The sequence below is a fragment of the Herpailurus yagouaroundi genome, unplaced genomic scaffold, assembly GCF_014898765.1.
Source record: "Herpailurus yagouaroundi ecotype Mexico unplaced genomic scaffold, PumYag 77, whole genome shotgun sequence".
Lineage (NCBI taxonomy): Eukaryota > Metazoa > Chordata > Mammalia > Carnivora > Felidae > Herpailurus > Herpailurus yagouaroundi.
The window spans coordinates 72,221,149-72,243,279 of NW_024412388.1; the positions used below are offsets into that span (position 1 = coordinate 72,221,149).

At 41.5% G+C, this 22,131-nt stretch overlaps 1 protein-coding gene and 1 pseudogene across 4 annotated transcripts in view; one reads left to right on the forward strand and one right to left on the reverse strand.

The window, feature by feature from the left end:
* The window catches only part of DNAI3 (dynein axonemal intermediate chain 3), a 97,916-nt gene that overhangs the window by 855 nt on the left and 74,930 nt on the right, over window positions 1-22,131 (forward strand). The window contains exon 1 of one of the 4 annotated variants that reach the window (XM_040470820.1): window positions 11,058-11,221. The exons of 1 other annotated variant lie outside the window; for it this stretch is intronic. The gene's annotated coding sequence lies outside the window, so the exon portion shown is untranslated. Of the gene's footprint in view, window positions 1-11,057; window positions 11,266-17,395; window positions 17,542-22,131 lie in introns of those variants that run through there. 2 more of the 4 variants (XM_040470819.1, XM_040470821.1) reach the window with 2 other exon arrangements.
* On the reverse strand, window positions 15,775-17,356 carry LOC121027397 (E3 ubiquitin-protein ligase SIAH1-like; annotated as a pseudogene).

Consider the following 22,131-nt stretch of genomic DNA (forward strand, 5'->3'; position numbering starts at 1 on the left):
TGTAAAATCCCATTGCAGGGGTCCCTGTAACTATCAGGATGGTCCTAAATAAAGTCTGCCTTACCATGTTTATAAAGTGTCATCCAATCTGTTTTTCTTTAAAAGTACATCTTCCACTATAACCTCTTCCTTCACGAATTCTTTTTAAAAATTAAACCTAAGTTGACTTGTCAGAAAGAGATCAGGAACTTTGATTAATTTTAAATACAACCGCATCAGGTTTGTTTTGATTTTTTTTTTTTTTGCCATGGATAAATTTGTAAAAGTCACTGAATATCCATAACAGATAATTGCCCCAAATTATATCAAGAGCTGTCAGATCTTTTAATACATTTTATAAAACCTTTCTTCAAATCCTAAACCAGTTTGCATCGATAATTTATAAACAGAAGTATCTTTTCTTGCAATGGAGTACAAGAATTTTATGCTGCTCATACACCTGAATCCCAGGTGCTGTGAACAAGATAGATATTCAAAAGTGCCCAATTGGCACACTTGATTCTCAAGTGCAATTTGGAAAATATAATTTAATCTCTAATGTCTTGTATGCCTTCACATGATTTAACACTATCTCCTTACCATAACAGTGAAGTCTTCATAACAGTGGGAGTTTGAAATGCCTGATTGTTCAGGAACAATCTCAACTTTGGAGAGGTTCACAGGCATAAATGATGACCCTCACTTAACCCTAGTTGGAGCTGAGTTAAGTAAACTGAAGAAAGTTGAGTCAGACAAATGGGGGCCCACATTCCCTTTTATACCATTTACTGACTGACTGTGGGGAATTACTGAGTCTCTCCACCTCCCCATTTCCTTCTATGTATAATCTGTCAAATGAAAGGAATGATAAATTTTAATTAATAGTATACATATAAAGCACATAATACTTTGCCCGGCATATTTTATGTGCCTGTAACTATTGATCTGTTTTTATATTTTTGGAAAATCTAAATTAATGAAATGATCAACCACGTTCATGGATTACAAGACTCAATATTATTAATATAATTCTCACCAAATTCATTTATAGTTTCAACCCAATCCCAATCAAAATTCCAAAAAGCTGTTTTGTAGAAATTGACAAGCTGATTCTAAAATTAACATGTAAACACAAAGAGCCAAGAATAACCACAGCAATTTTTTAAAAATGTTTATTTATTTATTTTGAGAGAGAGAGAGAGAGAGCGCACACACAAGCCGGGGGAGGGGCAGAGAGAGAGGGAGAGAGCAAGGATCTTAAGCAGGTCCCACTCTGTCAGTGTGGAGCCACATACGGGGCTCAATCTCACGAACTGGGGGATCATGTCATGAGCCAAAATCAAGAGTCAGATGCTTAACCGACTGAGCCACCCAGGTGCCCCTAACCACAGCAACTTTTAAAAATAAGGACAAAATTGGAGAACTTGCCTCACCTGATTTTAAGATTTATTATAAAGCTATATAAGCAAGACAGTTTGGTATTCATAAAAAGAGACATATAGAGTCTATGGACATATAGAATATACATAGACAATGGAACAGATGAAAGAATCCAGAAATAGATCCACACATATATATGATCAATTTATTTTTCTCCCCTTTTCTCTTTTGCTTTTTTAATGTGAAATTAGTATTTCACTTATTTTGTACTCGGTTATGTCTCCCGTTTTTTTTATTGTTGAGGTACAGTTGACACACAATGTTGTATTAGTTTCGCCATACAATTCTACACCATAACACCATAACAATTCTACAATTCTATGCATTACTCAGTGCTCACCGTGGTAAGTGTAGTCACTGTCTGTCAGCAGACAATGTTATTACAATATTATTGACTATTTTCCCTATGCTGTACTGTTTTTCTCTGTGTACGGTCATTTGATTTTTGACAAAGGAGCAACGTAGAGGGGAAAATTAAACCTCAACAATCAACATAATAATATTATTGACTCAAAGGAATGTACTGACATCAAATCAAAAGGAAGACAGGAAATGCTGACGTGTACAGTCAAAGATGAAGGTCAACATCTCTGGAAAGCATGACAAGAGCACATTAGACGGCAGCAGTTAAGATCTAATCCATCTTGCTTGTTACTGTTGTCATGTTATAAGCGTGTGTTCCTGGCCTTACTGGCGAGTACTTGTTGCAAATAAAATAAACATTAATATGTTTATATACATAGAATACATTGTGCTAATCCTATGGATGGTATTTCAAGAAATACCAAGTTTTGTAAGAAAAATAACTCCCTAAATTGGTAATGTCAACATATTTCTTTTTCTTTCTTTTTTTCATGTATGTGGTTGATCTTGCTAGGAGATCCAAATATTACATTATTCGAATATAGTCCAATCATGTTTGCTGCAATTTGTGTTAGAATATGTACTAAAAGATAAAGTTCTTTGTAAAACAGACAAAATATTTTCACTGCTGAAAAAGTAAATGAGTTTATATAAAGCAACGTATGCCCTAATGCCCAACTGGGTAATGCTTTTGGAAGCGCTTCATAAAACTAAACCAACATTGGGGGGCCTGGGTGCCTCAGTCGGGTTCAGTATCGGACTCTTGATTTCGGCTCAGGTCATGATCCCAGTGTCGTGGGATAGAGCCCCACTTCGGCTCCGTGCTGAATGTGGAGACTGCATAAGATTCTCTCTCTCTCTGCCCCTCTTCTCCTCCCCACCCCTCCCTCTGTAAACACACACACACACACACACACACACACACACACACACACACCAAAAAAACTAAACCAACATCACAGAGTGAGAGAAATTTTTCCTTATCTGGAATCTTTGTCACAAAACAAAGATCAAATCTGTTGGATAAGACAATATTTTATGTGTTTTAAATTATCATTTGAAGAATAACTTTTTAAGTGTTAATTTTTTATTTTTAAAAATGATTTTTTATTTAGTGGCGCCTGGGTGGCTCATTTCGTTAAGTATCTAACTTCGGCTCAGGTCATGATCTCGCCGTTCGTGATTTTGAGCCCCGTGTTGGGCTCTGTGCTGACAGCTCAGAGCCTGGAGCCTGCCTCGGATTCTGTGTCTCCCTCTTTCTCTGCCCCTCCCCTACTCGCACTGTCTTTCTCTCTCTCTCTCTCTCTCTCTCTCTCTCAAAAATAAACATTAAAAACATTTAAAAACAATGATTTTTATTTAGAATTTATTTTGCATTAATGCTTTCTTTTTTTAATGACTTCTTTAATGAAATGTCTGTAATAAGTAGTGATCACTGCTGCATGTAATTGAAATACACAATCTTGTCCAATATTATTCATAATAATAATAAACCTTACACCATGCTTTTATTATCTTTTTTTTTTTTTAAATGCTTATTTTTGAGAGAGAGAGAGAGAGAGCAGGGGAGGGGCAGAGAGCAAAGGAGACAGAGAAGCCCAAGCAGGATCCACACAATCAGCATAGAGTCTGTCTCAGGGCTCGAATCCACAAACCATGAGATCATGACCTAAGCCAAAATCAAGACTCCACTGTTTTTTTTTTAATTTTTATTTTTTAACATTTATTTATTTTTGAGACAGAGACAGACAGAGTATGAATTGGGGAGGGTCAGAGAGAGAGGGAGACACAGAATCTGAAATAGGCTCCAGGCTCTGAGCTGTCAGCACAGGGCCTGACACGGGGCTCAAAATCACGAACTGCAAGATCATGATCTGAGCCAAAGTCAGACGCTCAACGGACTGAACCACCCAGGCGCCCCTATTATATTTAAAAAAATAATAATATATAATATATTATATATATATTATAAATATAATAATAATAAAGCTCTGGAACTTTTAGTATAACCCTATCACAAGAAAATGATTCATTGTTCATTATTATGGTTACTCATTATATTTCAAAAACATGTAAATAAAGTGTTAGGAAAAATACAAAATAACATGATCTCAGGAATTTCATTTTTGTGTTGTTCCTGAATCCCACAGATTAATATCTGTTGGGAATTGGGAAACATTACCACAGTAACTAATGAATACCTACAGTATTCTTTGCATCTGATGAATAAAAGAGAGCTTTTTCACATCTTTATCTTCTTACTGTCTCCAAAATCCTGTTTCAAGGTCCAGATGAAGTTCTCAGGTAGCATGAGTGTTAAGTCACACATATGTCAACCCCAAATATTTTTCACCTTTCTCTTAATATCTTTATATACTCATCTTTCCCCCTTAATTCCTTCTCTTCTTTTAAAATTAAAATGTTTACTTATCAACACATATATTCAACAATCTTCTATATTCTTTTTTCTAATTTTTTTTAATGTTTATTATTGAGGGGCGCCTGGGTGGCTTGGTCAGTTAAGCGTCTGACTTCAGCTCAGGTCATGATCTCACGGTCCGTGAGTTTGAGCCCCGTGTCGGGCCCTGTGCTGACAGCTCAGAGCCTGGAGCCTGTTTCCGATTCTGTGTCTCCCTCTCTCTCTGCCCCTCCCCTGTTCATGCTCTGTCTCTCTCTGTCTCAAAAATAAATAAACGTTAAAAAAATTAATGTTTATTATTGAGAGAGAGACAGAGCATGAGTGGGGGAGGGACAGAGAGAGAGGGAGATACAGAATCTGAAGCAGGCTCCAGACCCTGAGCTGTCAGCACAGAGCCTGATGTGGGGCTTGAACTCACAGACCACGAGATCATGACCGGAGCTGAAGTCAGACACTTGACTGACTGAGCCACCCAGGCGCCCCAACAATCTTGTACATTCTATTAAGAATATTAGGTCCTATGGATAGAAATATGAATAAAACATAGTTCCTGCTCTTAAAGATCTTACAGTCTAGAAGATTTTTTAATTTTAAGAAAACTTCAAATACAGAAAAGCACAACAAATAATAAAAATACTCATGGCCCCCAAATTCAACAAATTTTACAGGTCATTTATTTCCAGTCTTTCTATTTTACAAGAAATAAAACATTATAAAGTTAACCATCCCTCCCCAAGTGTAACCTTCTGTCACGAATTGGTATAAATCACCGCCATAGTTATTTTCTCACATACACATACCCGTAATAAATAGAAATCACTCCTGTGTGTTTTTGTTCCCAAAGATGGCATTGCTCTGTATGTAGTTTGCAACGTTTACCTCTCCATTTTGGTTCCAAGCTATGTCCATGCAAGTTTGTTTATTTTAGCAGCTTTATGGTAATTTATTGACTAAATAAAAACAGTATCCATTTCCCACCTAAAGGACATTTAGGTTATTTCTATCTTTGGCCATCACACCGAAATTCTGAAGTAAACATCGATGTACCATTTCCTCATTCATGTATGTAAGAGTTCCTCTAGGGTAAATATCCAGGAGTAGAATTGCTAGATGATAGGCTATGTACATTCTCAGCTTTAATAGATACTTTCAAATTTTTCTCCAAAGTAGCTGTTCCAAATAATTTATTGAATATTATATGGTATATCTTCTTATTTATTTATTTATTTATTTATTTATTTTTTAAATTTATTTTTCAGAGAAACAATGCACGGGCACACATACATGAGTAGGGAGGGACAGAGACAAGGAAAGAACCTTTTTTGTTTTAAAGTTTATGTATTTATTTTAAGAGGGACAGAGACAGCATGAGTGGGGGAGGGGCAGAGAGAGAGAGAGGGAGAGAGGGAGAATCCCAAGTAGGCTCTGAACTGTCAGTGTGGAGCCCGATGTGGGGCTCGAACCCACGAAGCCATGATTTCATGACCTGAGCTGAAACCAAGACTCAGACGTTCAACCCACAGAGCCACCCAGGCACCCAGGGAGAGAGAGAATCCTAAGCAGACTCCCTGCCCAGCACACAGCCTACACAGAACTTGATCTCACTCACAACTGTGAGATCATGACTTGAGCTGAAATCAAGAGTTGGACACTCAGTCAATTGAGCTTCCAACTCTTGATTTTGGCTCAGGTCATGATCCCAGGGTCAGGTCGTGGGATTGAGTACCTCTGTCCAGCTCCACGCTGTGCATGGAGATTCTCTCTCTCTCTGTCTCTCTCTCTCTTCCTCTGCCCCTCTCCCCTGCTCATGTGTTCTCTATCTCAAAAAAATAAAATAAAATAATTTTTAAAAATGAAAATATCCTCAATCCTATTTTTAAAACAAGAGAGAGAGTTGGGCGCTTAACCAACTGAGCTACCCAGGCGCCCCATATGTGGTGTATCTTCTATATGCCAGGCAGAAATTCAGGCATGGGGGATGCTGCAGTAAAAAAGACAAAAAAAATTCTGCCCTTGTAAGTTTACATTTGAGTGGACAAAAACAGTCAATGACCATAATTAGTACATTATAGAGTGTGTTACAAGGTGATAGATGCTGTGGGAAAAAAATAAATCAGAAAGACAATGAGGAATGTTGAGAAGATGCCATTTCAGATAGCGTGGAGATAGACCTCATTGAGAAGTTAACATTTTCGCGAAAAATTTGAAAGATACCTACTTTAAGTATTCCAGCAGAGGGAACAGTCAACGTCAAGCAGACGTGTGCCTGGTATGTTCGGGTAACCCCAAGAAGGCCAGTGTGTCTGCAGCAGTGTGAACCACAGAGAGGACTGGTGGGAAATGAGGCCAGTCGCAGGGGCTGGGTTATGCTGGACCACAACTGTAGGCCACTGTGAGGACTTTGGCTTTCACGTAGCATGAAATGGGAGCCATTGGAGGGTTTCAAGCAGACGACTGGCGTGTTTTGTCATATGTTTTAAAGGTGTATCCCTCTGGCTGCAATGTTAAAAATATATCCAAAAGGATGAGAGATGAAAGCAAAGGAGTCAAGGACAACTCTTGGGTCTTGCCTGCACAGCCATAAAGATGGAATTGCCATCAACTGAGGTGAAGCAGACTGCAGGACGAGCAGCTCGGTGGGGAGAAAATAGGAGTGCGTTTTGAACGTGTGCCTGAGATGTCTACTAAGCGCTTCTCAGACTATCAGTTGGAGGCTACTTGGTTTGGTTGGAATCCCAGCAGTTTAGGGTTCAAACAAGGACCCGTTCCTTCCCTCCCACCCCCTCTCCCTCCCAGGCACACTGATGCAGGAAAAAAAAAAATAATGACTCCTATTCAGGGTCTTCAACCCCTAGTTTCTGAGCTCTTTTTAAAAAATTCTTAAAAAGGGGTGGGAGGGTCATTCACTAAAATAACAATTAGCAAAGAGCCACCTTGTATCTAATTTGTCAGATTACTCTTCGGTAAATCCAATCTGAAACTTATCACAATGAACTTAAATAATCAGAGAAGTATTTTCATCTACAAATTCTTGACTCATTACATTTTTACTCAACTAGTAAGACTGAAACTAATTTTTTGTTGTTGTTTATTTTTTTATTTTTGAGACAGAGAGAGACAGAGCATGAACGGGGGAGGGCCAGAGAGAGAGGGAGACACAGAATCTGAAACAGGCTCCAGGCTCTGCGCTGTCAGCACAGAGCCCAATGCGGGGCTCGAACTCACGGACCGCGAGATCATGACCTGAGCCGAAGTTGGACGCTTAACCGACTGAGCCACCCAGGCGCCCCTGAAACTAATTTTTAAATATCTTCACATTTTAGGCAAATTTAATTCATCTCCTGGAGAGCATATCCGTGTTCACTAGTCACCATAAGAATGCTTCATTTCTGAGCACTCCCATGAAAGAACAGATATTCAGTCAATCATTTGTAATTTAAACTTGTAAAATGAAGAAATTACTAAACATTTTCCACTTAATTTCTAACTTTCTGGGTATCATGAGTTATGACTCATTCCTCCGATGGTCATCCCCTTAGGGTATCTCTAAAGAAAACATGACAAAAAGGCTTGATGTCTCATCCAAATCACAAGGTTATGATCTTTACTTCCTTAAATTTGACTGCAAAGGATTATGAATTTTTTTTTAAGAAAAGGAAATTTTTTGGAAGAATGCAAAGACACTTTTGTTAGATCAGCCTGATAGCCTTTTGTTAGATAGCTTTTTCTAGATTTGTTCTCAAGAATAATCAATTAAATAATTCAACGTATATTTTATGTTGCCATGCTAAACAATAGAGATATAAAGGAATGAGATACTATCCCTCCCCTAAACCCAGTGGCGGGGGGGGGGGGGGGGAGGGAATCCATATAAACAAGTCATACTTGCTATAATGGAAAAACAGAGAAAAGAGTGACTCATTCTGTTGGGTGCCCGGATGGCTTTACAGAGGTGGTGATATTTGAGTTGGGTCTTGAAAAATAAATAGGCATTTACCAGGTAATGAAGATGAAGAAAGGCACTATGATTGAGGTAGAGATAGAAGTAGAGGTGTGGGATGAATGGATGCACAGTTATTAAAGGGCGTGGCATACGGGGGGAGCAGTAGAGAGCCCCCTGCCTCTCATCGTGGGACAATTCCCTGGGCCTGTGCAGCAGTATGCTAGTGGCTAGGGAAAACCACAAGACAAGCGTGTCCCAGCTGCCTGGGGCTTCTCTGAGTTTATTCAACTTCATGTCAATTTTAGTTAACAGTAATTTTAGACATTTTCCCCAGTTTTGTTGAAATGTGACTGACATACAGCATTGAATAGAGATTTTAGACATTTTAAAAATGAAAAAAAGGGCACCTAGCTGGCTGAGTCAGAAGAGCATGAGACTCTCGATCTCGGGGTTGTGAATTCAAGTCCCACGTTGCGTGTAGAGATTATTTACATAAATAAAAAAATAAGCATGAAAATAAACATGAATATATTTGTGAAGAATACAAAAAGTCCATGCATTCTTTATATGAAACAAATACATCCCGATTTCAGAAGTCTGTTTCAAGCTGTAACTCTTATCATCAGCCTATCATCATCAAACCCTGTGGTTTCAGGCCCCTTGGCTCTTAGGGGTTTCACTTGAGAAGCACTGGACTAAAACATGGGTCGAACAGAAGAGAGAGACACGAAATGAGGTTAGAAAAATAACCCATTATCTCCTAGGTATCTTTAAAGCATCTTTCAGGACTATATTTGTAGTGGGTTTCATATGCCAAATTGAGAATATTTAGGCAAGGTGATGTCAAGATTGAATCTCTGTTGTAGAACACCGTGGCAACTTGGCAAATCAATTTGAGAGGAGGAAACAGAACAAATCAAGAGACTATTACTACCATCTAGGTGAGAAATGGGGCCTTCCTGAGATATGGCAGAGGCAGTGAGGATGGCTAAGAAGAGACTATTTGAGAGATAATTTAGGAAAGGAAAATGACAGGACTTAGTGACATGTGTACTGTTGAGTACTGGGAGTCAGGAGTGATTCTCAGATTTCTAGCTTCGCAAACCCATGAGCAATGGATACTATTACCTAAGGTAGAAAATAGAGGGGAAAAAGTTTCCAAAAGTACCTCAAAGATATCTGAAAGACAATGAGTTGACTTTTGCCTCTGCTAAATTGTGATGCCTGTGGCACAGAAATTATTCATTTAATATCTTCATCTAGCAACTATTAAACACCATGAACTAAGCTAGATACGTATTTTAAAATGTCCAGTAGGCAGTGGAAAATCAGGTCTGAAAGAAATTTAAAAGATGTATAAGGCTGAAAATACAGAAATGGAAGTCACTGATGTGCTTTGCAGGATGGCAAAAGCTAAGGGGACCAGATATGCCAACAGGAGAGTACAGAGTAAGAAAAGAAGACTCACCCTGAGCCCAAGGAAAAGTAATCTTTCAGTGTCAGGGTGTAGAAGAGCCTGGGGAAAGGTCGTCACAATGTCAACATGATAAGTCCTCCTCCTAGTTTTTAAAAATGATTTCCTTAGTAAAATTTATTAGCATTTCACAAGACAAATTCTTCAGAAATTTGGAAGAATATATATGATCTTTCTACACACCGTGTGAAGTCATAGGATCATTTTCTCAAATGTCATGAATCTGTACGCCTCTTCTTAATTAAATATTTTCATTTAAATTGGCTGTAAAAAATTAATTTGGGGGCACCTGGGAGGCTCAGTCAGTTAAGCCTCTGACTCTTGATTTGGGCTCAGGTCATGATCTCATGGTTCATGGGATTGAGCCCCACATGGGGGTGTGTGCTGACAGTGTGGAGCCTGCTTGGGATTCCCTGTCTCCTCTCTCTCTGCCCCTCCCACACTCACATATGGATGTCCACTTTCTCTCAAAATAAATAAACATTTTTTTTTAAAGAGTATTTTTTTTTATTAAAAAAAAATTTTTTTTTCAACATTTATTTATTTTTGGGGGACAGAGAGAAACAGAGCATGAACGGAGGAGGGGCCGAGAGAGAGGGAGACACAGAATTGGAAACAGGCTCCAGGCTCTGAGCCATCAGCCCAGAGCCCGACACGGGGCTCGAACTCACGGACCGCGAGATGGTGACCTGGCTGAAGTCAGACGCTTAACCGACTGCGCCACCCAGGCGCCCCATTAAAGAGTATTTTTTAAAGAAATCAATTTGGACTAATTACTGCAGTCAGTTGTATTACTTTATTAAATTCTGCCAGCTTACAAATTAGGCAGTTTTAATTATTTTTTAATGGAAAGAGGGAAACAACGTTCAGGGAGAGGAACTTCACTGTGTGAATCCCGTAGGACCCATAACCACAGATAAAATGAACCTTAGAGTTACTAAGGGATTTAATCTTCTCCCCCTGAGACTTCCAGTATGAGTCAAACTATACAAAAACTATTTGGCAAGAGGAAAATGTAACACATCAGAATTCTGGGACACTCACGACACCCGATCCAGCCAGATTTTATCTTTCACATCGGTATCTAGGGCAGATTCCTGGGACGGCTACCCTGCCCCAACCGCCGATGGGGGAAGCCGAGCTGTCCTAAGGGGGTTGGAGCCCTCAATCTTCCTCCCAGCCTTCACTCCCTGCTGCTAGAGATCACACCCTAGACGGATTCATCTTTGGGTACTGTTGCACCTGGTGAGGGCAAGGCTGTCCGTCCTGGGGTCAAGCCAAGCCACCACCCTCTATACAGGAAGCCACATCGCACAACTCCTTCCCGGCCGGTGGAAAACCGAGCTGGCCCTAGTTCAAGATGCGTGACGTCCACATTACGGCAACCAATCACAAGTCTGCTCTTAAGGAGCGGGCCAGGGAGCGAACACTGTATTGGTGGTGGTGTCTTGTCAATCTCAGCAGAGGCACCGCCTCTTTCTCTTAGCAACGGATGTGTCATAGCAACAGCTTGCCGGGAGCTGCTGTTTGTGGTCTTGGGACTTGCTTTTCTGAGAGGAGAGTCAAACTTCCATCTCCAGCTCCCAAAGGAGCTTTCTCCAGGGTACTGCAAAGAGGCCTTTTCCCCCTTCAGTTTAGCGGTATCAGGTAAGGGACTCTGATGGGAAATCAGGCTTTCCTATCTGAATGGGAAAGGAGGCGTGGAAAACAAGTCTTTTACTCACTCTTCCCTGGGCTTTGGAACACTCGCTGGGCCAGTGATGTGCTTGATGCAGTAAAGACTGCAAAAAACTACAAAACGTTCCCTGATTTCAGAGAACTTCCAGCCTAACCAGGAGACAAAAATGGCAGTGAGAAAGCAGTTAACGACACTCTAAGAACTGTGGGGGCGGGTACTAGGGCTGTTCACAGGTAGTATATCACATTGTCTAGCACATTGCAGCGCAATGCTAGGAGCTCAATAAATGATGGCTGGCTGGCTGGCTGGCTGGCTGGCTAGCTAGCTACCTAGATAGATAGATAGATAGATAGATAGATAGATAGATAGATAGATAAAAAGGGAAACAGCATGATTCTGGCACAGAGATGAAAGTAGAAAAGATTAGTGTGGGCTGATGTAGTTAGAGAAGTGACTTCAGGACTATTACAAATAGGCTAGAGTAGATGAAGAGTAAAGAAGATGAATGGGAGAACATTAACCCTTTGAAAGTAAGGGCCTTGTCAGATTCCTCTTATGACCTCCCGTGCCTAATTGCTGCTCAATAATTTCTCCCTCCTTCTCCATGGTGTATGTTGTTTGCTGAATGAATTCACAGCAATCTTTCAGGAAGCTCTGAGTTTGAGGCCTTCTGCATTTGTGGAGGCCTGGCATAATTACATAGAATGTGATTAGAAAGTGTCAGGGAGAGGTGCCTGGTTGGCTCAGTCAGTCAACTGACTCTTGATTTCATCTCAGATCATGATCTCAAGGTTGGTGGGTTCAAGCCCAGCTTCCAGCTCCTCACTGACAGTGCAGAGCCTGTGTGGGAGTCTTTTTCCCTCCCTCTCTCTGCCCCTCCCTGACTTGTACTCTCTGTCTCTCTCAAAATAAACAAACTAAAAAAAAAAAGTGTCAGGGAAAACGAGATTCTTTCAGCCTGAGTGAGAAAGCTGGGGAGGCTTCAGAGAGAAGGTCACACTGGAGTTGAGACTTGAAGAATGAGTAGGATTTAAGCAGAGAAATGTATGCATGGTGGGGAGCAGGAGGGGTGAAGAGGGAAGGGGGTCCCCAGAGAGGAAGATGGGAAGGTATGGGGGCTATTTGGAGGACGTGAATAATCCTGTGAGTAGAAACTGGAAGGAGGATGTGGTGAGGCAGGCTGTGAAGGGGGTTGCAGGTGATGTGTACAAGTTTAGATTTGATCCTGCTTTGCAAAGTCTTAGCTGCAGACTACTAGTGCAAGGCTACTTTATAGTCATGTTTAAAAGGCAGAGTCCTAGGCTCACCCCAACCTGCAGAATCACTGTAGGTCCAGAAAATTTGCTTTTTTTTTTTTCAACGTTTATTTATTTTTGGGACAGAGAGAGACAGAGCATGAACGGGGGAGGGGCAGAGAGAGAGGGAGACACAGAATCGGAAACAGGCTCCAGGCTCTGAGCCATCAGCCCAGAGCCCGACGCGGGGCTCGAACTCACGGACCGCGAGATCGTGACCTGGCTGAAGTCGGACGCTTAACCGACTGCGCCACCCAGGCGCCCCTGGAAAATTTGCTTTTTTAATGAGCTCCATGTCTACACTCCTGGAGGAGAATGCCACTGTGGACAGTTGGGACCCACATTGTATTCCGCAGTACACAGGGAAGTGACTGGTTATGATCTGCGTTTTAGAAAGAGAGCTCTGAAGGCCTGCCCTGAGAATAACTGTTCTGGCTGAAACAGAGACATTGAAGCAAGTGAAATGTTCCTAATCTGTGGGAGGAGGGGAATCTGTGGATTAAAAATAAATTACCTATTTACTAACCACTTATTGAAAAGTAGGCGGTTGGTAACAAACCACAGCAGTATTGGCACGACATGTGACTTTGTCACCAAAAGAAATTACGGCTCTTTTCATATTGCATTATAGATGTTACAGATGTATTACTTATGCTCATCCCTTCTTCAAAGTCAAGGTAGTAATTAGAACCACTGCTAGATCTTATTATTTAATGTGTTAATGAAGAAGCACATGAGTTATTATATCATAATTTTAAAAATAGTTTGATAACTGTCTCCCTTGTAATCTCACGTTTTTGTTTGAAGCATAGGCGTCCCCAAACTGCCAAAGGGGTTGATGGCACAAATTAGTTAGGAACTACTGGTATGAGAGGACACGTGGAAGGCCTGAACCAGAGGAGGCTGTGGCAAGGAAGGCATGGAATTCAGGAGAAATTTCAAAGGCAGAAGTGATGGGAGAGCGTCTACTTAAATAAGTAAATATCCAGTCTTGGAAAGAGGTAGAAGTAAGCTGGAAGGACAGAACAAGAGTAGTAGGCCAATGGGAAACACTGTAGGAACAGTTACGTCTGGAGGGTGGAAGCTGTGAACTTGTCAGAAGATGGTGATGAACCTAGGAGAACCTTAAAGCTAAGTCAGGGTCTTGGTGGAGACTGACCAAGAAGCAGCAGTTCTTGGAGACATTTACCAGCCTCCCAAGATGTTAGTCTTGGATCTCATTCTAAATCCCTTTAAAAAGGGGGGCAGGGGGAGGCATATGATGAGCTTACAAATAGTTTGGGAAGAGAAAAGAGGACGATGACCACCCAGGTAAGGTCAGCTAATTGCTAATTGAAGTACACCTGGGGAAGTAATACTTTCTAAGGTGTGAGAAGGTGCCAGTGCTACAGGTCTTCTCAGAATTAAAGATCTCACAGCTGGGAGCAAGCCACACATACATACAGGTGACAAAAGAGAACATGTAAACAGGTGTATGTGTCTCAGCAGAACAGAAAGAAGAAAGGAAGCTTAATAACTGTTCAAATCGCTGCGTTATATCATTTGTAATTTGCCACTTATCTCTTCATCTGCGGTAGTTATCTTCCTGAATAGAAGCATCATAAAAAGATACAGTCATGAACAAGTCTTGAAAGTTAGTTGGAACCATGTCCTAGACCGCTCCAAATGCAAGGCTCCTCCGAGTCAGTAAAGCACCATCACAGGTTTTCAGCTATTACCCAGGGGACTTACCCAGTACTTGCTTGCCACTCCCTAATGCCTTTGCTGTTAACCTGGAAGGTAGGAAATGTGTCCTTGGGGACACTTGGCTGGCTGCCTCAGTCTCCAGAGCATGCGACTCTTGATCTTGGGGTTGTGAGTTCGAGCCCCATGTTGGGTGTGGAGATTACTTAAAAGTGAAATCTTAAAAAAAAAAAAAAAGAAGGAAAAGAAGCAAAATGAGATTCTGAAATGGGTGGATTAATTTACAAAGCATATAAGCAGTTTTAATATCAAAAATATTTAAATGGAACGATTAAATATTTATAAGTATTATAGTTTACAAATTCTGTTTTGAAATTCTGTCAGTTATAGTGGCTTTGAAACCAAATGTGATACAGGCTACTGGAATAGGTGAATCTTTTATTTTAGGAATAGATGAAGGATCTCTTCTGCATCTCTCAACAAGAATTAAATGTGGTGAGCATTTCAGAGTCACCTTAACAAAGTAATATCTGTATTGAAAAATTCTTATGACCTTTTAGTAGTCAATTTAATGTGAAAACCTGGAAAATATAAGATAGCATATTCACTCCATGAAATATGCAATTTTATGAAAAAGTTCTTAGTAAGACCTGCTGTAATTTTAAAGTAACATCTTTTTTGGGGGGCGCCTGCATGGCTCAGTCGGTTAAACGCTGGCTTCAGCTCAGGTCATGATCTCATGGTTTATGAGTTCAAGCCCTACGTTGGGCTCTGTGCTGACAGCTCAGCCTGGAGCCTGCTTCAGATTCTGTGTTTCCCTCTCTCTCTGCCTCTCCCCCACTCCTGCTGTCTCTCTCACTCTCAAAAATAAATAAACATTAAAAAATAAAGTAACATCTTTTTTTTAATTTGCCAGATATTCTTTTAATGAGAACTAGAAAAGACCACATTTTCTGCAAACTGCCTTTTTTTAAACAAACGATTTGCTTTTGGTTACAAATACTGTGTAAGATAATGCCTTCTTTTGCAAAACCAATAAATACAAGAAAAAATTTTAAGCATGTGATTTGCTCAAGATATTTGGAAGGAAAAAAAAGCCTGATTTTTTTTCCGGTATGAAAAAAAAAATCAGTATACCCTAACCTTTCAAGGAATAAGTTCAAAGATATGACTCGACTGGAGACAAAGAAAGAGAGAGAGAAAAGACAGAGACCATTTTATAACTGCTTTAAATACCTTCTGATAATTATTCTGATGTTACCTTTCCTTTCTGGAATTCGTATCTTCAAAAAAGAGTTGAATTTAAAATATTTCTAATGAGGGGCGTCTGGGTGGCTCGGTCGGTTAGGCATCCAACTCAACTTCAGCTCAGGTCATGGTCTCACGGTCGGTGAGTTCGAGCCCCGTGTCGGGCTCTGTGCTGACCACTCAGAGCCTGGAGCCTGTTTCAGATTCTGTGTCTCCCTCTCTCTCTGGCCCTCCCCTGTTCAAGCTCTGTCTCTCTCTGTCTCAAAAATAAGTAAACGTTAAAAAAATTTTTTTAATTAAATAAATATTTCTAATGAACTGATTAATGGGGGAAAAGAAAATGCATACTGAACACATATGTAGAAACTTTACCATAAGCAATTATGTATATCAAAGACACTAACTTTAAAAAGATACAAAAAAGGTGAGAAAAACCTGAATTACAGAAAAGAAAATCAAATATAATGAAAAACTAGAATAAAAATTAGCAAATACACGCACAAAATATATACACATACAGCAGCACTATGTGTTGACTCACAAAGGGAAAAGCAGTGGTCCAAGAGCACTCAACATGGCTTGTCAGATAAAGAAACACACACAAGCTCAGGTGCCCACACACAAAACAAAAACCCGGTACAACAGTACACTCAATCTATAACACAAATTCAGAATTATTTTACAGTGCTTCCTTTCTTAATACAAAGGTACCCATCTTGAGTGTGTATGTATATGTGTGTGTATGTATGTGTGTGTATATATACACATACTTTTTCAGTGGTTTACCGTAGACTTATGTTTAATTAGTGTTATTACATGCAACTGTTTCCTGTATTTAACAGCCTTTTTATTTACCTTCACGTGTCTAGCTTCCACCTATCAAAAGTTTCAGGTTGGCAGGCAGACGGGTGCCTTATTCTCTGTGAAACTGAATGCAGTGGTTTTAAACACTGGCCAGAACAAGTTTGGTTGCCAGTTCAACACATGGAAATAGTTACATTGATGCCTAAGTTGCCATTTTCTGCAGAAAGCTGTGCAATGCTCGTGTCAAAAGACGAGGCAGTCGCTATTCATAATGGCTGTTGCAATTCCCTCAGGAATAGATCGCCGGGCCGCTTCCCAAGTCAATCGCCGCCTAGGACCGTTTAGCTCAAGTCGATAAGCAAAAATTTCAGCATACTTGCGTGTTCCTATCAGCTATACAAGTGCAAAGAACCGCTGGTGGCCGTCGGACTTTTCCTTTTTCTCCAGTACTAACATGAAGTGAAAGCCAAAACAGGACTGCATCATCATCCCGTCAACAGCACCAGTGTAGCAAGGAAAACTATCTTCTTTCCCTGTAGGGCTGTAATGGACTTTGCCGATGCATCACATAGGGGCTTGACAGCATCCAAAGAGCCTTGCCATTTGCAGGAAGCACCAGGGCACGGACACAAACAAGGCCTAAACTCACGGAGCTCTTCATGGTCTGCTTTCTCTGTGTGTGGCAGAGGTATCGCTCCTCCAGGAGAGGCATATTTACGGGGGGAAAGCACGGGAACTGGCCACTTCCTCCAGGGCCAAGTTGCGAGGGGATCCCAACGGCCCCGGCAGGTTGGACAACATGTGAGCTTTTGGGCAACAGTTGCTACAAATGAGATGGCCACTCTGACAGTGAAGAATGGGTGGTAGCGCGTAGCCACAGCAGACAGGACACTCAAAAAGACCCGCCCGGTCATTCTTGGATGCAGTTGTGCCAGTCAGGGCAGGCACCCTCTGGGACGCTGCACACTTGGAGGTTCCAGCAGGGAATGCTGGTGCAGCCTGGCGGCTCATTTCCGTGGGCGGAGAACCTCGGCCCGGTCCCGGCTCAAACGCGCTCCGTGGCCACCGCGAACCGCCACCGCCTCTTCCCCGTGTGGGCACCAACGGGACACCCAGACAGGACACCCTGGGCCGCTGCAGCTCAAGAGCGCGCCCCGCAACGGCTGCCCCGGCTCCCCCTGGCGGCGAGCCGCCGTCCTGTCGCGCGTCCTTAAAGTAACGTCTTTTATTTGGGATTTGTTTTTTAAAAGAAAATCTGCATAAGAAATTAACGTCGAATAAATAAATGTCTCTTTTGAAGTGACGTAGAGTACTTCATACATTTCATCTAGAGATCTTCAGTTAAAACGGATTTGTTTTGGGGCGCCTGGGTGGCGCAGTCGGTTAAGCGTCCGACTTCAGCCAGGTCACGATCTTGCGGTCCGTGAATTCGAGCCCCGCGTCAGGCTCTGGGCTGATGGCTCAGAGCTTGGAGCGAGTTTCTGATTCTGTGTCTCCCTCTCTCTCTGCCCCTCCCCCGTTCATGCTCTGTCTCTCTCTGTCCCAAAAATAAATAAACGTTGAAAAAAAAAATTTTAAAACGGATTTGTTTTCTTGACCCAATATTTGTAGGGTTTCTATTATTTAAAGTGACTAAAATAAACTATGAAATTTTGCCTGAGACGCAAATACAATGTAAAGTAGCTACTCCCAAAGTAAATAATTTTCTTTTCAGTTTAGACTATATTCAACAGGCTGGCCTCAGCTAATGCATTTTTCCATCTATGATGCAGCTTAGATACTGTGCTTTTAATTAAGAATAATTAGGACCTAAAAGCCTATAGAACAACCTGGTCTTCCTTTTTCCTTGGTCACTAGACAATATGTTAGACACAGGAGTTAATATTTGTGAAAATAGTAAATGAGCTATTCTGGTAAGGAAGCACACACATTTACTGTTTAACCCAGTTTTGTTACCTAATGTACTGCTGGGAAATTGACTTTGTTTTCCCCTGCATATTGGAAACTGAACCAGATTACCCACAGTTCGTTTAATAGCAGCCTTTGAAAAAAGTGGGCACATGTGATTACTTAGACTATTTCTTGGGATGATTGTGTTAGATTGATACCTATATATTCAAGTTTAATGCCAACGCGGCATCTCCTAATCCCTGGAAACAGTGAATAGTTTAACATACATAGCAAACAGGAATTAAAGTTGCAGATGAAATTAAAACTGCTAATTAGCTGACCACAAAATAAAGTATCTTATATTAACTCGATGGGCACAGTGTAATCACAAGGGTCCTTAAAAAAGTAGAAGTGGGGGGGCACCTGGGTGGCTCAGTAGGTTAAGCATCTGACTCTTGGTTTCAGCTCAAGTCATTATCTCACTGTTCATGAGTTCGAGCATAGCATTGGGCTCCACATTGATAGCACGGAGCCTGTTTGGGATTCTCTCTCCCTTTCTCTTTGCCCTTCCCCTGCTCGCTCTCTCTGTGTCTCTCTCTCTCTCCCTCAAAATATATAAATAAACTTTATTTTTAAAAAAGTGGAAGTGGGAGGGGCACCTGGGTGACTCAGTCAGTTAAACGTCTGACTTCAGCTCAGGTCATGATCTCATGGTTTGTGAGTTCGAGCCCTGAGTTGGGCTCTGTGCTGACAGCTCAGAGCTTGGGGCCTGCTTCAGATTCTGTGTCTCCCTCTCTCTCTGCCCCTCCCCCACTCATGCTCTGTCTCTGTCTCTCAAAAATAAATAAACACTAAAAAAATAAATAAGTGGAAGTGGGAGAAGAAAAGGTCAGAGTATGCTATGTGAGAGAGATCTAACCCGCCGTTGCTGGCTTTGAAGATGGAGGAAGAGGGCCCACAAGCCAAGAAATACCAATGGCCTCTTGAGTCAGAAAAGGCAAGGAAACAGATTCTCCCATAAGATGCTAGAATGAATGGAACACAGTCTTGTGACACCTTGATTTTAGCCCAGTGAGAGCCATGTCAGACTTCTGACCTACAGAACTGTTAGGTAATGAGTTTTGTGTTAAGACACCAAGTTTCTGATAATTTGTTAGAGCAGCAATAGAAAACTAAAACAGCATGCATACAGGTGATTCCACGGATCTCAGGCAAAAGCCTTTTGTCCAGACTGGAAATCCATATGCTAAGATGGCAGAAGGAAAGGGGACACCAAGGAATCATTAGTCCAGCATTTTTTTAGAATGTCCGCTGTGCCACTTATGGAGTTCGCAGTCTACAGACTAACTTCACATGCCTTAAATTGAGTTTTTGACTTTCCCTTTCAAATCTACTCCTCCCCTGGGATCCCCATCTCAATAAACAGCAGTCCCGTGCTTTCAATCCTTTGGGTCAAACTTGTAGCAGGCATCCTTGGTCCTGTTTATTCTCTTACACTCTATATCCAAGTCGTCAGCAAATCCCATTGGCTCTACTTACAAAATATGTGCGGAGCCCAACCACTTTGCATTCCACACTCACCTCCCTGATCTAAGCTGCCATCACTTCTCCCCTGGATTGCTGACTGTTCCTTAATTGGATTCCCTGCTTCAACTCTTTCTTCGCTGCAGTCCTCACAACACAGCAGCCACAGGGCTGTTAAAATGTGACTCAGATCAGGTAAAGAAACTCAGCTCAAAACCCTCCAATAGCCCCCCGCCCCCCCCCCCTTCAGAGTAAAAGCAAAGTCCTTACACATGACCCAGACCCCTTGTGGCATGTTACATACTTGTCCACAACTATTTTGGTGCCAATTCTTACCTCCCTCCCCTGCACAAGGATCATGTGTGCATTCCTCCCCATTATCGGGATTAGCTGCGTGACTTGCTTGGACCAGTGGAATATAAGCAGAGAGGACAGTGTGCCAGTGCCACGGGGAAGATTTGGGAGGCATTACACAGCTCGGGGAGCTCTCTCGCCTTCTACTCTGCCGTGAAAGTAGAGGCTGTCACACAGGGGCCGCTCCTCCAGCCCGAGTCCCAGAATAAGACTTGAAGCAGCAGCTGACCCACAGCCACAACACAGAGCCAAAGAAGAAATTTGTGGCTGCTTGTTACTGAGACTTATGGCCATCGCAAAGCTGACTACTGTGTACCTACCTCATCACCTCTCACCAGCTTCATCTCCTGGTCTTCCCTTACTCACTCCGTTCCAGCCATTATGGCCTTCCTGCTGTTTTCTAAATGTGCCAAGCATATTCCTGCCCTAGAACATTTGCACTTACTATTTCCTCTGCCTGGAAACACCCTTTGTCCCCAGATATCTGCATTTCTGGCTCACCCCGCCCCCCCCTTTTCTTAGGACTTCGCTCCCATGTCACTTCAGTGATGTCTTCCCTGATAGTCCAATATAAAATTGCAACTTCCCTACTCCTACAATTCCTCTCCCCTTACTACTTGACTTCTCTAACAGTTATGACCGTCTAAAATGCGGATGATTTTGCTCGTTTGTTTGCTCTCTTTCCTCTAGAATGTAAGCTCTATCAGAGAAAGGGTTTTGCCTATTTTGTTCACTGCTGTATTCCTAACACCTAGGACAGCATCTGGTGCATCTAAATTGCTCGATAAATATTTGTGGAATGAATAGTGGTGGTGGTGGTGATGGTATGTGTGTTGTCTATGTGCTTAGGGTGAGTCCAGCTGGTATCTGGAGAGTTTTGAGTATCTTATTTTTAAAGTTTACTTATTTAGTTTTGAGAGAGGCAGAGAAAGTGAGAGACCTTGAGCCCGGGGATGGGGGATGGGGGGCAGGCAGAGAGAGGGGTTGAGAGAGAGAATCCCCGACAGTCAAAGCCCAAATATAGGGCTCGAACTCACAAAACTGTGAGAGCATGACCTGAGCAGAAATCAACAATCAGATGCTTAACCAACTGAGCCACCCAGGCGTGCTTGAGTATTCTAAGTCAAATGGTGCTGGAATAAAATATGGAGAGGGGTACACTGATAAAGAATTTTCTGAATAAAGTACTAGGTCCAAGGTTTGAAATTATAGTAAGGCTGGGAAGTGGGATTGAGGACACCTGACAGTCTAAAAAGCTGGATCAGAACCATTCATTGGGTTTAAAAAGTAGGAATTCCCAAGTTGTCAGAATCATAAAATGCTGATTAAATCATAACATCACACCTTTCTAGGTAAAGGCAATGATTTTAAAGAATTTCATTTGTGATGAAACACAGCAAACAGTTACCACTGAAACCCAAGAGATAATCTTGTGCAAAGATGAAAATTGGGGGCATTGGGACCACACTGGGGGTGCTCTCACCCTGACTCTACCGCTCACGCTCTGTGTATCCCTTCAGGCAAGTTTCCCGGCCTCTGTTGTCATCTTATAAAATGAGGATGAAGAGAACACTTTTCATAAAATGCTTACCTAAAAGGGTGATTCAAATTAAATAAATAATACACGTGAAGTACTTAGAACTGTGCCTGGCACATAGTAAGCACTCAACAAACGTGAGCTATCACTATTACCTTTTGAAAAAATACATGTGAAGGGTCTGAAGTGAAAAATGTATATCACAAACACAAACCCACACTTTGGACCAGATTTGGTAATCAAGGAACTAGAAAGAAAATGAAACTCAGGATATTCTGACTGGGGTTTATGAAATAATTTTCAGTCTGTGTTTGTTTATAAAACAAGGCAAGCCAGTCTGATTGACATGACTGAGTCAAGGTCAATGCAATTTTATTTCATTATATGTTCACAATTGCCTTATGAGGTAGGTTTTATTGTCATCATCCCCATTAAACCTGAATAAACTAAGGGATGTCTGGTTGGCTCAGTTGCTTAAGCGTCTGACTCTTGATCTTAGC